Source organism: Patagioenas fasciata, chromosome W, assembly GCF_037038585.1.
Source record: "Patagioenas fasciata isolate bPatFas1 chromosome W, bPatFas1.hap1, whole genome shotgun sequence".
NCBI lineage: Eukaryota > Metazoa > Chordata > Aves > Columbiformes > Columbidae > Patagioenas > Patagioenas fasciata.
Window position 1 is genome coordinate 65,567,102 of NC_092559.1, and position 16,845 is coordinate 65,583,946.

A 16,845-nucleotide genomic window follows, 5' to 3' on the forward strand; every position below is an offset into this window, starting at 1 on the left:
AGGGTACCCAGAAGATCATTTACCAATTCAACAAGGTGTCTCAGTCCTCAAGGAATGTTCCTTAGATGGCCAGTCTAAGGAGGAGAGTCTTCAACTGCAGACCCACTGCTCTAAGGAAGACCAACTCAGTGGGGTTCTCCAGTGGGCTCCATTTATAACCTAATTGAATCTGATCTGTGATCACTTCTGGTAGTGGTCCAGAAACTTCTCTCAGCCAGGGTGTTTCATTGGTCAAGGGCCCTGTCTGTCAACCAAGGGGAGTATGCATGACCATAGTGGTCCATCAGCCTAGAAGTTTCTGCTGTTTTCAAGGGGGGGAGGGGGCTGTGGGGGTGTGTGTGTGCATCTGCTACAGTATTTGTAGGAACGTCAGGATGTATGGCTCCAGTCACACGGATGATAAAGGAAGATCAATACTAACATGACTATTTGGACGATCAAAGTAGACTAATACTAACATGATTAAATCACAGCAATCAGTCAAAACAAGGTGGCCTTGACAGGTTACACAGGACTGTGTGTTTGTGAAGGAGTGATAGCCCAGGTCAGTGAGAATGATATCTCGGGCCAGAATACTGCCCTCAGGATGTATGGCGTATGAGTGTTGGGCCTGGGTGTGTGTTTGGAACAAAATTTTTTGAAAAAAACCCATCCTGTTTAGCCATTGAAGAGTGCTGGCCTTAAGATGGATCCCTGCGGAATCACGCTAGTGACTGGTCGCCAGCCCGACATAACCCCATTTACTGTAACCCTTTGTGCCCAACCTGTCACCCAATTGTTCACCCAGATGTTGAACTAGAAAGACATTCTTATATAGAAATTAATCCAGAGCCCACAAATCAGCTGATGAAAACTGACACCTGACCCCAACAATTCCACTTACCCATTTTCTGCCTTCTGCTGAACATTCAGACCAAGATCACAGATACAAATTTAATCTTCACCACAGTCTTTAATAAAAGGAATCTATGAAAACCAGAAACATTTTCTGAATGACAATGCTCAACTTTAAAGTTATCTACAGATAGCAATGTTAAACACCTTTGAGGGGAAGAACATTTTTGCTTTGCAGATAAGAAAATCCCTCCAAAGGGCATTAAAAACCCTGACACATGAACAAGTTAACACTAATGTTACTATATGTCAACTGATCCATAAGAATGGTACAGACAGGGTACCGTTAACCCACAATGAATATGATCTAAGAGGATCCATCTCTTTTATTTACTCTTCTATTGTAGGTTAAATGAACCTAAATTATTTTGATACCTAAAATCAGAAATTAGTAATAAAATAAGTTAATAAGAATAAGGGTCATAGATTTTAGGCACTAAGTTAATAAGAATAAAGTTCACAGATGTTAGGTGTTAGGCACTTATTAAGCATTAAGTCACAAGAATTGTATTTGTTGAGATAAGCAGAAGAAGGTTAGGAAACAATGCCCTTACTTTCAGAAGATAAGGTGGCGACACCAGCGCAAGGACCGGTTCATACTGGTTTTGCAGTTACAAGCCAAATAACAAAGGAATATAATGCATATACAAAGGATTTCCTGGAAATGTAATGAATATGTATGATCTGTGCGGATATAACCTTTGTCTGGAGCTTCTTCAGTGCCCTCACTAGGCAGAGCTATCCCCAAGAGAGTGTCTGAGTGACACATGTCAATAATTAAAATGGAATGCTTGCTTTTAAAACCTTAAACACTGGTTTTAGAAGTTTCTTCAATTTGCTGATTTTATGGTATCATCTTTGCCATCAACTAGAAGTTTACATGAACAGTGACATGGATCAACCAACATGCTTGTTATGCCCTGGTGGCTGGTAGATGTGTATATGAGAGCAAGCTCATGCAATACAGACAAAGGTATAAAAGGAACCAAGTGACATCCCCTCAGGTGCCTGCTTTCAGCCCAGTGACTGAACTAGAACATGAGTTTTCACTTGCATGTACCTGTTCGGTGTTTGTGGGAGCCACATGCTGTGCATGTGTGTATAGCCAGGTGTTTTACAATACAATCTGTATACTTACACTATGGGCCACAGATGCAGGAGAATATATATCAAGGACAGGGCTGGTGTCCTGTCCCACCAGGTGAGATCAGGTGCAAGTTAGGTCTGGGTATTTCTGCGTGGTAACACAAAGTGATGACAGACAATCACTCAAGAGGTCCAATTTACTAAAAGCACTTGGTGGAATAAAAATTACAGCGATAAGTGACTCGGTAAAAGTATATTATTATATCACAGAACTTATCAATACATTGACAGCAAAAACCCTTCTAAAAATGGTGGATTGGCAACAATTAGTAACTATAATGCAAAACTTAACAAGACTTTAGCAACAAAACTTACAATGATATTACCTTTATATGTTCAAGAAGAATGAAAAAAGAGAGAAGAAAAATGAAGTAGATATGTTAGACTAAGATATGAGAGAGAGAGACAATAAGATATCACCACTCCACAGGTCGGTCAGTTGGTCCCGTGACATCCTCTGGAGGGGGGTGGACGCGTTGAAGACTTTGGTCACGCTGCACAGCATATACACACCACACTTCGTGCTATGCGCGAGGTCATTTTATAACCCAGTTAATTTACATGGGGGTGGTTTGTCTCCTCCCTCTGTTCAGTCTTCATGCTAATTAGGAAGACTCTTCTGGAAATGGGTCTGGGGTCTTCAAACTAGGGGAAAGTTCACAGTACTGACCAGAAGTGAGTTGTTTTGCCTGTCAGGGGTAGCTGTTGGTTCGTTGTTTCTTCTGATAATTACTTGTCCAACAGATGGTTCATCTCTATCATCCCAATTAGGCCATGAGGCCTTCACAGCAACACTGTTAATTGCCTCTATCTTAAAAATATATGTTTCATTTCACAAAACCTTGGGAAAGAAAAGACAAGGTGTCTGCCTCCACAGCCATCTATCTTTTCTGCCCAAAGTATCATAAACTAGATGTTTAAGGCATAACATCATCCTTTGTTTCAATTGGGATGGGGGGAGTGCTTCAAGGTTGTCACAGCTGGAGCCAGGATTTTCAAGGCCAATGTCAATGCTCAAACTAAGGGAATTCACTGCATCAGAAGGTTCCTGTAAAACACATGTTGCTGCCACAACAGCAAATAGGGGTAAAATGGGTAATTCTGTTGTAAACTGATAACGCATAGTGAAACCATACTTGCTCTAAACAAGTAGTAACAATGCAAAGCTTCATTTCTTTACTGAAATAATTTTGTGAGATTGCCTAGTGTGGGCTTCTCTTACTAAATGGCTTTTACTGCCATTTCCATGATAAAATGCTTTTCCTAAGATTCCTGGAGATTGTATTCACACAGTCACTTCTAGGGCGAAGAAACATGCAGATTCTCTGCAGGTGCAGAAGCTGGTCCTCAAAAGCCACCAGCAGGTGACTTTCATTCTCACATAGCTGCAGAAGTCAAATTCTTATTCCACTCTGTCTCATCACTACAGAGAGCAGTTGGACCTGAGCAACACTAAAATGCAATATACCTCATGTCTCTTCTGTTTCTTAGTACCGTATGGATACTCTTCTATTCCTGTTGCTCATGGCTCCACAATGGCACTAAATGTGATCAACAAATGAAGGATATTTGCATTGCAAAGGAAAGCAAGAATCAAAGTCCTCTGACTTTATAACTGCCTGATCTAGCATCATGCAGGGGGCATTCGGCAACTCTCTGGGCTGTGTTCACTCTTAGGTTCTAGAGAAAGATGGAGACTTTATTTTTATTTTTCCAAGCACAACTTGTGTATACCCAGCGCTAACATGCACCAGAAGACTGCCTGAAATGTTGTTAGCTTGAGATAAAACATTTGCTATGTATGTCTGTGGTGGATGCACTCGACCCCCTGCAGCCAAACCAGTAGCAGTTTGGTCCAGGCTCCAGAGGAGGTAAAGGCCTGAGCTGCAGCCAGGCCAAGAACTCCTTTTAGGAAAACTACAAGGAAGCAGAACAGCAACTGAACACTGACAAGTCGTGGGTACAGGGAGTCTCATGCATACCTTTACCACTATATGCAGTTTGACTATGAGTCAACCACTTTATTGTATAAATATGACAGACTGGGTAAGCCTGCTTTGAACTCTCTCTACTAAATAAACTGGCTGTATGGCAACGGTTTTACGACTCACAGGTCACTAGATGAGCCCAATTTAAGTTTCATATTAATCATTTAGCTAAAGTAGATGCACACTAAATATAATTAATTATTTAGAAGTATAAGGTTGTATGATTTCTAATACACTCTCGCTTCATGTTACTTAGTAATCACAGTATCACAGTATGTTTGGGATTGGAAGGGACCTCGAAAGATCATCTAGTCCAATCCCCCTGCTGGAGCAGGAACGCCTAGGTGAGGTCGCACAGGAATGTGTCCAGGCGGGCTTTGAATTTCTCCAGGGAAGGAGACTCCACAACCCCCCTAGGCAACCTGTTCCAGTGCTCTGTCACCCTCACTGAGAAGAAGTTCTTTCTCAAATTTAAGTGGAACCTCTTGTGTTCCAGCTTGATCCCATTACCCCTTGTCCTATCATTGTTTGCCACTGAGAAGAGCCTGGCTCCATTCTCATGGCACTCACCCTTTATATATTTATAAACATTAATAAGGTCACCCCTCAGTCTCCTCTTCTCCAAACTAAAGAGACCCAGCTCCCTCAGCCTGTCTTCATAAGGGAGGTGCTCCACTCCCTTAATCATCTTTGTTGCCCTATGCTGGACCCTCTCCAGCAGTTCCCTGTCCTTCTTGAACTGAGGGGCCCAGAACTGGACACAATATTCCAGATGGGGTCTCACCAGGGCGGAGTAGAGGGGAAGGAGGACCTCTCTCGATCTACTGACCACCCCCCTTGTAATACACCCGAGGATGCCATTGGCCTTCCTGGCCACAAGGGCACAGTGCTGGCTCATGGTCATCCTGTTGTCCACCAGGACCCCCAGGTCCCTTTCCCCTACACTGCTCTCTAATATGTAATTTCCCAACCTATACTGGAACCTGGGGTTGTTCCTGCCCAGATGCAGGACTCTACACTTGCCCTTGTTAAATTTCATCAGGTAATTCCCTGCCCAACTCTCCAGCCTGTCCAGGTCCCACTGGATGGCAGCACAGCCTTCTGGTGTGTCAGCCACTCCTCCCAGCTTACTGTCATCAGCAAACTTGCTGATAGTACACTCAATTCCCTCATCCAAATCGTTAATGAATATATTGAATAATATTGGCCCCAGTACTGACCCCTGAGGCACTCCACTAGATATTGGCCTCCAACTGGACTCTGCATCATTGACCACCACTCTCTGGTTTCTCTCTTTAAGCCAGTTTGCAACCCACCTCACTACTCTATTGTCTAGACCACACCTCCTCAATTTAGCTGTGAGGATGCTGTGAGAGACTGTGTCAAAGGCTTTACTGAAGTCAAGGTAGACCACATCCACCGCTCTGCCATCATCCATCCACCTTGTTACGTTCTCATAAAAGGTTATGAGGTTGGTCAAGCATGACTTACCCTTGGTAAAGCCATGCTGACTGCCCCTAATGACCCTCTTATCCCTGATATGTCTTGCGATGACACTAAGGATAAGCTGTTACATTACTTTCCCAGGGACAGAGGTGAGGCTGACCAGTCTATAATTACCCGGGTCCTCCTTCTTGTCCTTTTTGAAGACTGGAGTGACATTTGCTTTCCTCCATTCCTTGGGCACCTCTCTCGTTTCCCAAGACTTGGCAAAAATGATGGAGAGCGGTCCAGCAATGACTTCAGCCAGGTCCCTCAGCACTCGTGGATGCATCCCATCTGGACCCATGGATTTATGGATGTCCAGACTACTTAATTCCTCCCTAACCCAGTCCTCATCAACTAAAGCAAACTCCTCCATTGATCTGGCTTCATCCGGGGTCTCAGGGGTACGGGGCTCCCCAGGACAGCCTCCAGCAGAGTAGACAGAGACAAAGAAGGCATTTAGCAATTCTGCCTTCTCTGTGTCTTCCGCCACCAGGGCACCCACCTCATTCATCAGTGGGCCTACATTGCCTCTGGTATTAGTTTTATCTACTATGTATTTGAAAAAGTTCTTTTTGCTGTCCTTGACCCCTCTCGCCAGCTGTAATTCTAAGTTGGCCTTGGCTGTCCTAGCTGCCTTCCTACATCCTCTAACAGCAACCTTATATTCCTCCCAAGTGGCCAGCCCCTGCTTCCATGACCTGTAAACTCTCCTCTTCTGCTTGAGCATACCCAGCAAATCCCTATTCAACCACACAGGCCTCCTGGATTTGCTGAAATCTTAAGCTGTAAAGTTCTGCTCATATTTATGAAAAGCAATGACAAACTACACTATACTTGGAAGATAAGGTCTAGTTTGCACTTTGTTGAGAAGAAAATTATTTATTCAGAAAAAACAGTACCTGCAAGGCTATGGACTATAAAGAAAGGCACATATGAGATTAGTGAAAAAGATCCAATGAGAAGCAAGAAGACCCCAAACTGAAATATTGCTGTTGGATTGAATCATGGTATGAATAGTCTGTAAAAATACAAAAGTCTATGGTTTTCCATACTGAGGTTGGACTTCTGCACAGGTACCCAGCTTGAGTCAGCCCTCCTGCTATTCTACTCCATTTTTTTTTTTTTTGAGAATTTTGTTTCCTCAAAGTTTACTCCATGAACGGTTATCAGGCCTAGCCTGATAATTTGCCTCTGGAGTTCTAAAACACAGACTCTGGAGTGAACAGTTATCAGGGAGAGGAGACGCCTGAAAGTTTGCTTTGCAAACAGGTAACAGGCCCCTGGAGAGAAGATACCTGAAAGTTTCCTCCGTGAATGGGTATCAGGCTCCTGGAGAGAAGGTAAGCAGCATTTGGCTTGGCGTATTTCCTCTATGCAGTAAATAATAGAGTGAACCTGCCACCGAAGTCTTTTAAGTCGCACTTTTCTTTGAGAAATCTAAATATTGTTCTGCAGTAAGCAGAATCCTAAATCACTCCCCCACAACAAAGTCTTAGTCTTTATGGAAGAATCTACTCAGAGGGAAATTAAAATCTATTGAAACTATGGACTATAGGCTCTGTGTCAGGTCAGAGCTGAAGTACGTAATTAAGAGCGGCTTCTTCTGTCCTAAAAAGCTGTACTGAATAAGACATTTATTAGTGTCTTTGAAATCAAAATCTTACTCAGTATTTTCCAGTTGTGGGAGATTTGAAAAATGTAAATGATTACACCATACATGAAAGTCATCTTATAGATGTAAAATTCATCAACATCTTCCTCTGTTCATTTTTGTCACATAAGGCTGCTTGCAATTGCACTTACCTATACACTGAAGATGTCATGAACACAATTCTCCTCTTGACGTACCACAAGATCCCTCTGCATGTACCTTTCATTATTTTCTTTGAAAAATCCTCTTTAAGTCACTCTAGAGGACTGGAGATCTGCATCCAGTGTTGTATTGTACTTTATACCTACAAGAAGAATAACTACATTTTTTGATGAGTCTAACTGCCCATGATCTCATTACTACGCTCAACATTATAGAATGATAAGGCTTTCCAAACCACACTAAATTTTTTTTTTTTTTGTAGTTTGCTAAACACAGACCAGTCTCAAAATGATAACATTTTATTATGTTTTCCAAGGCAGTCAAACAGGTATAAATCCTGATGTAATTTCTCATCCACAGAGTCAGTCAGTCCAGTCTCCACTGCAGCCTGCAGCTCAGGCAAGAAGCCAGAGTCAGGATTATGCTAGATAAAGGAGCCTTGCAACAATATCCCTGAACTCTGAGGAGACTATAAAGAACCTTCATCTTCCCTTCAATTGCATAATAATTTCTGTCTTCTTCTCTTCATGTTAGAACTAATACACTATGAAAGTTCACCGTTATTTTATAGCTAACATAAGTTCCTAAAGGCACTATGCATAGCACTGAAGTCCAGCTGGTGTTATCTATTACATGTTCATTTAAATAGCTTCATGAGAGGCCAGTGCTGGTCTCAGAAATATTTGGTGCTCTCCTGTCCTCTGAAATGAAGAGCTTCTCCCCACTGAAATCTGCACTGAGCCTATAGATTTTTAAGTCTCCAGCCTGCTGTTGAAACCAGCAGTTCACAAAGCTTCTGTCCTCATGAGTAGCAGCCTCCAGAAATACTAAATTACCTTTCCTGAAGTCTCTTGCTGTATCTGATATCAGCTGAAGGAAAACCACATAACCTGGTGAGCAAAGTTTGAAAAAAATCAGCTTCTCACTAATGACATTTTCTGTTTGTTGAACAGTGAGGATACAGCTCTCCTTTATATTGTTAATTCCTCACTTTTCAACAATTATGGAGCCAATTATGAAAGTAGGTCTTAAAACCACTTTTTCAAGCACTTAAGTTTTATACTGGTATGGCCTTTCTTGACATGCAATCCAATATTTCTTTAGAATTTCCACTACTCACTTCAATAATGGACTTTTGAAGAAACTAATATAAAACAAGCCATTGAAATACTCTTACCCACTTGATTATTTATCTTAGCAGGTCTAAATGTAGCCTGAAAACATATTTTGACAGTTATTTTTGTGTTCTTATTCAGCAGACTGATTTTCTCAGGTTTAAATGAGGCAATTATGGACACATTTGCAATGTGTTGTGACCTGAAAAATATTTTTAAAAGGTTACATGCGATTTTCAAGAGCACTGGGTAACTTAAAAGCTATTTTCTATTGCTATCTGTAAATGTAACATTGTTTTTTTTTGCTTCCCAATGCAAACATTTTTTATGGAACTGGTAAAATTGTTTTTCTTTGAATGTAACTGAATTTGTTGATACAGTAACTTTCAGTAATGACAATGAATAATTTATCATGTCAAATTAATGCTCTAATCCAGGGGTGTCAAACTCATTTTCACCAGGGGCCACATCAGCCTTGCGGTTGCCTTCAAAGGGCCGAATGTAATTTTAGGACTGTATAAATGTAACTACTCCATGAGGTTGATATAGCCCCCCGGTGAAAATGAGTTTTACACCCCTGCTCTAATCCTTCCCTTAAGATAAGAGAGAATGAAGCCCTTGTCCTGTTTTCCCAATAAGTAAACTGCTTCTGCTCCTTTAAGGAAGTTACTGAGCTCCTCTGGGAAGGCAAAGAAGGGTAATTCTTCATTTTAATTAATATTCTTATTTTTCAGAAAAACAACTGTAATATAATTAATCATGATTTTGAAGAACAGTTTCAAAGGAATCCTGCATGTAAAGAAAAACACTAATAAAAAGTGGAACTCATTAATCAGACCAAATGACAGAATGAAAGAAAAACTAGCATCTTCATTAATCTAAATAAATGCTGGTACTCCAAGGAGCATAATTTTCTTTAACGTAACTCCCATCAGCACCACCAGCAGTTCTATTGTGGGTCAAAAGTCCAAACTGACCATTCACTTAAACTAATCTTGTTTTATTATGAAATAAGTAGCAATTTAGTGATGTTTTTCTTGTTACAGTGGAAAGCCTCAGGCTAGAAGACAGGTGACAGACAGGAAAGCAAGCTGCTTTTTTAATTTAGCTCCTCAAGGAAATAGTGGAAAATACACAGTACTTAGGGAGGCACAAAATTTGGGTTCTTGTGAAGCCTTTCTTCTTTGTTTTGTGAAAGCATTCAGATTGCTCTGGCAAAGGCCACATGCCACAAAATATGGGTTTCTTGCCAGAAATAGGTGCCAACTCTCTTTCACTGCTCTCTGTCCTTACCCTGCAGGACAAGTCTCTCCTCAGATCAGCCTACCAGCTAGTATAGGTCACACAGGTTGTGTGGAAAGTGGCTTCATCTGTCTTAGGCTCAGCTATCAAAATTATACTGTAGTGAATGGAGTACGATCTACTGTTACAAATACTCTCAAGCAAGCCCCACTCCCTGCTGCTGCCCCTTCCTTCTAGACCACATGCCTGCACAGTGGTGGTGGGCAGGGGTGTCTCCTGGTCCTCCCTGTCCCTGCCCGGGTCCCTATCAGTAGCCTCTGCCACCAGCTTCTTCCTGCCCACTGCGCACCTGGCCTCTGCCCCCCAGGTTGGCTTAGTTTTCAATGTTTAGATGATATAATGACAGAATCACAGAATGGTTAGGGTTGGAAGGGACCTCGGGAGATAATCTAGTCCAATCCATCTGCTAAAGCAGGTACACCAAGTCTAGATCGCACAGAAATGCGTCCAGGAACACGTTTTGAATGTCTCCAGAGAAGGAGACTCCACAACCTCTCTGGGCAGCCTGTTTCAGTGCTCTGTCACCCTCAAAGTATTTTTTCCTCATATTCAAATGGAACCTCCTATGTTTCAGTCTGTGCCTGTTGCCCCTCATCCTATTGTTGGGCACCACTGAAAAGAATCTGGTCCATCCTCTTGACATCCACCCTTCAGATATTTATAAGCATTGATCAGGTCCTCTCTCAGCCTTGTCTTCTCTGCTGCACTCCCTCTGGTAATTCCTTGTCCTTCTTAAACTAGGGAGCCCAGAACTGGATGCAGTACTCCAGATGCGGCCTCACCAGGGCCTCCCTTGACCTGCTAGTCACACTTTTCTTAATGTACCCTAGGATACCGTTGTCCTTCTTGGCCACAAGGGCACATTGCTGACTCATGGTCAATCTGTCATTGACCAGAACTCCCAAGTCCTTCACTGGAATGCTGCTTTCAAGCAGGTTCACCCCTAGTCTGTACTAGTGCCTGAATTTATTCCATCCCAGTTGCAGGACCCTACACTCCTCCTTGTTAAATTTCATTAGGTTCTTCCCTGCCGAGTCCTCCAGCCTGTCCAGGTCTCACTGAATGGCAGCACAGTCTTCTGGTGTGTCAACCCTTTCTCGCAGTTTGGTGTCATCAGCAAACTTACTGAGGGTGCACTCAGTCTCTTCATCTAGGTCATTGATGAACAGATTGAAGAGGACTGGACCTAACACTGACCCCTGGGGAACCCCACTAACTACAGGCCTCTGACCAGACTCTGCACAGTTGATCACAACCCTCTGAGCTCTGCCATCCAGCCAGTTCATGATCCATCTCACCATGCATTCATCCAACCCTGAGCTTACCTATGAGGATGTTGTGAGAGACAGTGTCAAAAGCCTCACTCAAGTCAAGGTAGACAACATCCACTGCTCTTTCCTCGTCTACCCAGCTGGTCATACCATCATAGAAGGCTATCAGGTTGATCAGACGTGTTTTCCCTTTGGTGAACCCATACTGACTACTCCTGATAACCTTCTTTTCCTCCACATACTTGGAGATGATGTCCAGAATGAGCTGTTCCATCACCTTTCCAGGGACGGAGGTGAGGCTGACTGGCCTGTAGTTTCCTGAGTCATCCTTCTTGCCCTTTTTGAAGATTGGAGTGACATTCACTTACTTCCAGTCCTCAGGCACCTCTCCTGTTCTATAAGAGCTTTCAAAGATGATGGAGAGTGGTTTAGCAATAACATCTGCCAGCTCTCTCAGCACTTGTGTGTGCATCCCATAGGGGCCCATGGATTTGTAGATGTCTGGTTTGTCTAAATGATCTCTAACCTGATCCTCCTCAACCAAAGGAAAGTCTTCCTTTTTCCTGACTTTCTCTCCTATCTCTAGGGTGTGGGACATAATACATACTTTAAAAAGTTTTAGTCTAATGCTGTTTTTCATCTAGCTCTGATAGCAGCGATGAAGGCTCTTAACACATAGAATGAGATTTTTTTTTTATGTTTAATAAACTAAATGCTCAACTTGAATCTGAATCATTAAGTGCTTCCTTTCTAAAAGAGTTTACCAACCATAGCAGAACCATATTTCCATCAGCACCAACTGATACATCAGTAATGTCATCACCATCTAAGTCTCCACGACCATCTACTGATCTTCCAGAGAATTGGAGCTGTTGTCCAAAAGTAGAACCTGATCCTAAAATTTTCTGGGAGAGTTTGATTACTGAATTTGCCACAAGGGTGCTTAAGTCTGTAGAGAGCAGCCTAAGCAATGGATTTTCACTGATATTCCCTGTATACACAATGTATTCTTTAAACAAAATGCTTTTGTGGATGTTTTCTCAGATGATTTTAAGCACTTTTTCCTCCCCTGTTGGAGCAGACAACAGACTAGATTTTTCTGTCTTGATAGCAGATCAATTAACTGACTGCTGTATGCCAGCTAGTACTTACTGGAAACTTTTTCCATTTCACATTGAGCAACTTAAAGAATAGGAAGCATAATAGGACTTCTAACAAACACTTTCTGCAACCAAAATGTCTGCATGGAAAGTGACATTAAATTTACCATTATAGTAGTATATAGGATACACAAAGACCCTTGAAAGTATTTTCCTTTAATACTACATATTTATAATTTACAGAACTGGGATTTATCCAGTCTTCATTGTTGTATATCAGCCCTAAAAACCTGAATATTGGGTGTCAAAAAATGTATAGGAAATCAGCAGACTTCATATACAGGCACCAAATATTATAAGAGGCTCAGATAGAGCATCTGCCAAGTCCTTCTCCTCTGTACACTTCAGCTATAAGCACCACAACATCATCCAGGACATGCTGACAGTTGAAGTAAGGAGAGGCACAAAACTTGAAATAAGCCTTGAGAATAACATTATTCCTTTAAGAGGATGAAATAGTAGCCAATAAATAGATAGAAAGTCCTTCTGTTTTCCTCTAGCAGATCTAAAAGCACTGAGTATAATATTATGCAACAAAGATGTTTACCTGAGAATATTCAGTAATTATAGTCTTTTGAAATCCATTGTAAATTGCTCCAGAATTTTGGTTTTCCAGTGGTGCACCTATTACAGCATCATAAAGCCATACAAATCTATGTCTGCAAGCATTGCAATCACTGATCCAAAGCAAGTGTTTTCTCACCTCTGTGGACTTGGTAGGAGTTCTTGTTGATCAAAAATTCCCTTAAAAAAAAAAGGAAAAAAAAATGAAAAAGAAAAGCACAACTGTCATTGCACCAGATTAGACAAAGGAGCAATATCGATGTGCACTGTTTTTTGGTTTTGTTTTCTGTAGGAAACAATTCTTTTGCAAATATAATAGGCCCAGGCAGGATCTCTTGGCAAAGCATATTTTGATAACGATTTTGCAAGACCGGGTGTTCTACCTAAAGGTAGGCACACCGAATGGGGCAAAAAGCCCCTGCTTATATTTTCCCAAAATCCTGGCCGCAATTTCCCTCCCCTGTTCCCCATTGGTTGGATACTTCAGGGTTTACAGACTATCCCGACGCACACAATACCCTTCCCCTTATCAATCTGTTTAAGATATGGATTCCTGGTACTTTGGCTACACTTCCCCCTAAATTAACTTATCAATACAGGTATCAGTATGTATACAGGTGTCAGTACATATTCTGGGAAGAGACTGTGTATTACATTAAGGATTCATAGTCCAATGTCTCTCGGTCCTTCCCCCCTGCTAGGGTCAGGTGCCAAATCCTCAGTTATGTAAAAACAACAGTTCTTCATTAAATGTTCCTTACATTTTCCAATACATTCCCCTTGGACTGCTCAACCCTGAATTCCTTCCCATTGTATTGCCCATTGCCCATTCAGTTTGCATTATGTCTCAGAGCCTTGGTAAGCATTACACAACAAAATTAAAGCATGCTATGCAAAGCACTAACAGCAAAGAGAACCATATGTATGAGGCTTAAATGCTTTCACTGTCCTCATCTGACGGTCTGAAAGTTTCACAATACATTGAAAAATACAGTTTCCAGTTTTGAATTACCAGTTTTTATGCAGAGGGAATGGAAATTATGTAACTGGACATAATTATTTGCAACAGAAATGCAATTTCCTAATTAAACTAATACAAAAAACATGTGTCCATGCTAAACTCTTGACCTCTCCAGTGTCAATGACAAAAGATTGGAAATCTTTATTATATATAATTATAATAATCACATTTACACTAGCTTAAATTCAACTCTCTAGCAAATATCATTCTCATCTTTAGCCTCAGTTATCATGCTGTGTTTAAAATTTTAGAAATGACAATCAAGTTATTTATTAAAAATGGCTAGAAAAGTATAACTTGCACAACATAGACAAGTTGCACAAATCCAGGTTCTTTAAAAAAATCAGTATCTCATTATTCTTAAATTTGTATATTATTTAACTTTAAAGAATTTTAAACTTTTGTCAAAGTCTAAAGGTTGTGAGGATAGTCTTTCAATTTATTCAGTTTTCAAAACATGAAAAAAACCTCAAACCTTCAATTTTTCTTTTCTTACATATTTTGTATCTCATTCCATGGTCACAAAAACCAATGTCATTTACTAGCAGTACCATTTCCAGTACCTCCATCTACGTTGAAATTGCCTTAGGGTACAGTTTCCAGGTGCTGCAGGATGATCTGACTATGAGCTGCTCTTGAAGAGGATGGTCCTTCCTCTCTACTTATTTGATCGCCATTTCCCTAGTAAAAAGGCCATGTTTGGTTTTCCCTGATGGATAGAAGTTATTAATTTACTTTGCATATCCAGACATCCATGATTGATTGTGAAGCTGTTCAAAAGTGCCAGAGGCTTCAGGACTGTTAATACAGATATTCTGAAAACACCTACCACAGAGCTGAATAAAAACCACAGTCAGTCAAGCATCAGACAAATAAGATGGTTTTGCTGACAATGACAGCAAAATGAGCAATAGCAACCATCCAGTGCGAAAGTCTGCAAAACAATGCAGAAAAGTGGCAGAAGAGCATTTATTAGAACTATTTTGGGAATGCTGTTAGATGTTGAACAGATTTGCCAAAATTAAATGTCAAACAATTAATTAGCAAAAGCCTCGAGCTAAGCTTTTCAGACAAATGTTCAACCTTGTTTTATATTTGTGTACAGTGCCTAAAACCAGGACCAGGGATCCACCTAAAGCAGCAGTTTTCAGTTGCTCCTGAAAATCAGAATGGGCAAGGCTGCACTGGGCAGGGCTCCATCTGTAGTCCTCTAAACCAGGCAGGCTTGACACCATTTACCCCTGCCACACCCTGGGCAAAGCACACACTCTGTTTTTCATTACAAAAATGCTACTCACAGTATTTCAAACACTTTGAAAAATATACACTAAATAGTGACTTAGGGGCTATGAAGAGATCCAGGGCCAAAGGCTTTTTAGTATGCATGTGGGCAATCTGCTTTGAAAGAAGCCAGCCTGAAGCAATGATGGCTTGAACGAGTCTGCACCAGTTGGCCATGGGGCCAGGGGTTGCTCTTCTGATCACTCTCTGATTTAACAGAACAGACATTGCCACTAAGTACTATTGCACTTTGGAACGCTTTTTCCTTGGTAAAACTGTAGTCCAGGGAACAACAGCAAATTCCTCTAGCTGCAAATGAAAATATCACCACTTATCATGGACAGGGAGGCAGAAAGCCAATTTCAGCTTTGCTACAGTGCCATTCTTACCATTGTGATGGAAAACATGTATGGTCTCCCTTCCTCTTTCTTCAGGTCATTCATAAACATTGGTGCACCCAAAAGAGCACATCTGTTGCAGAATCCCTGTTAAAATCCACTGAACACACCACACTGCCAAAATAGGAGCCAATCTGAAATCAGTTTTAAGAGAGTTGTGTTTATATGCGGATTTTGTAAAGCATAATGTTTTAGCACCTGACGCAGAAAACTCAGAAATAGTCTAATACTAATGAATGAAATTTCCTGTTGAAAGGAAATTACTATATAACATACTCCAGTGTTTGATGAAACATATCCTTACTGTGTGTCCACTGTTTCCGCCCAGTAGCTACTGCTATGGTTTTGCCACTCAACAATAAGAATGCAAACAGAGAATAAGCTATGAGAGGTATATTTTTTTAATGTTAAACTGTGCACATGAAACTACCCAATCTCCGATTTATTCTCAGATTTGTTTTACAAACAAGACAAACCAAAACCCTCTAAACTTTCTGCTCTTTCCCAAATGGAGAAAAAGAGAATAAGCTTCCAAATCTCTCTTGTGATATCATCTTCACAACTTCTCAGGCAGAGCAGAGTTGAGTCCCAATTAGAAGTGTTGATGGCATGACACATTAAGTGGCTTTGTAGATTATCTTTTACCACTAATTGAATGACTTCCTAAAATACCGTTAAGGAGTTGCAGTCAACCTCATTGAAATAGTCGAGTGGCAGAGAAAAGTGCAAGTGGGACTCAAAATGCATTGCAAGAAATGCATCGCAAAACAAATGCATTGTGATTTACTGCTGTGACAATAAAAACAGATGCCTGCAAAATCTGCATTCATGACCATAATTGCCTGCTCACCTCTCTGGGACTGCAGAGTTGTGATATTACCATGGCTGTCAACACCATAAATCACTATTCTGCCAGTGTAGTTGGTTCTTGGTGCACCAGCAACAAAATAGAGATCTGAGTTGAGAGAACAACAACAGAGTAACCCAGGGAGAGCATTTAACACGTGAGAGACCATTAACTACAAGTTGTCAGTTGATTATCCATAAAGGCACAGAGGATAGTCAATCTGGTCTGTTAGTGGCAGAGAATGATGATCCCAGATGGGAAACTAAGTTGTCACATCAAACTTGCAATATTCTTCTGGAGAGAACAAAAACACACAGATCAATAGTCTAGTTTATTCAGTAAAGCATAGGCCAAAAAAATGTCATGCTTCTAAATGAGATAGGAAAAAGAGTGCGAAGAATATCCTTGGAATGAAGAAATAAACATGAAATCAACATTTGGGCCTTTGTGGCAATGAGGAACGACACATACAGATGCAGAGACACAGACACAGAGTTCTTGTTAGCAGTAATGTTAGTAACAGAATCAATTTTACAAAATGTTCCCTTCTGGAACAG

At 41.0% G+C, this 16,845-nt stretch overlaps 1 pseudogene; it reads right to left on the reverse strand.

Annotated features, from left to right (window-relative positions):
- Positions 1 to 879: 879 nt before the first annotated feature.
- LOC136114567 (integrin alpha-2-like) lies at positions 880 to 16,438 on the reverse strand (annotated as a pseudogene).
- Positions 16,439 to 16,845: the final 407 nt, after the last annotated feature.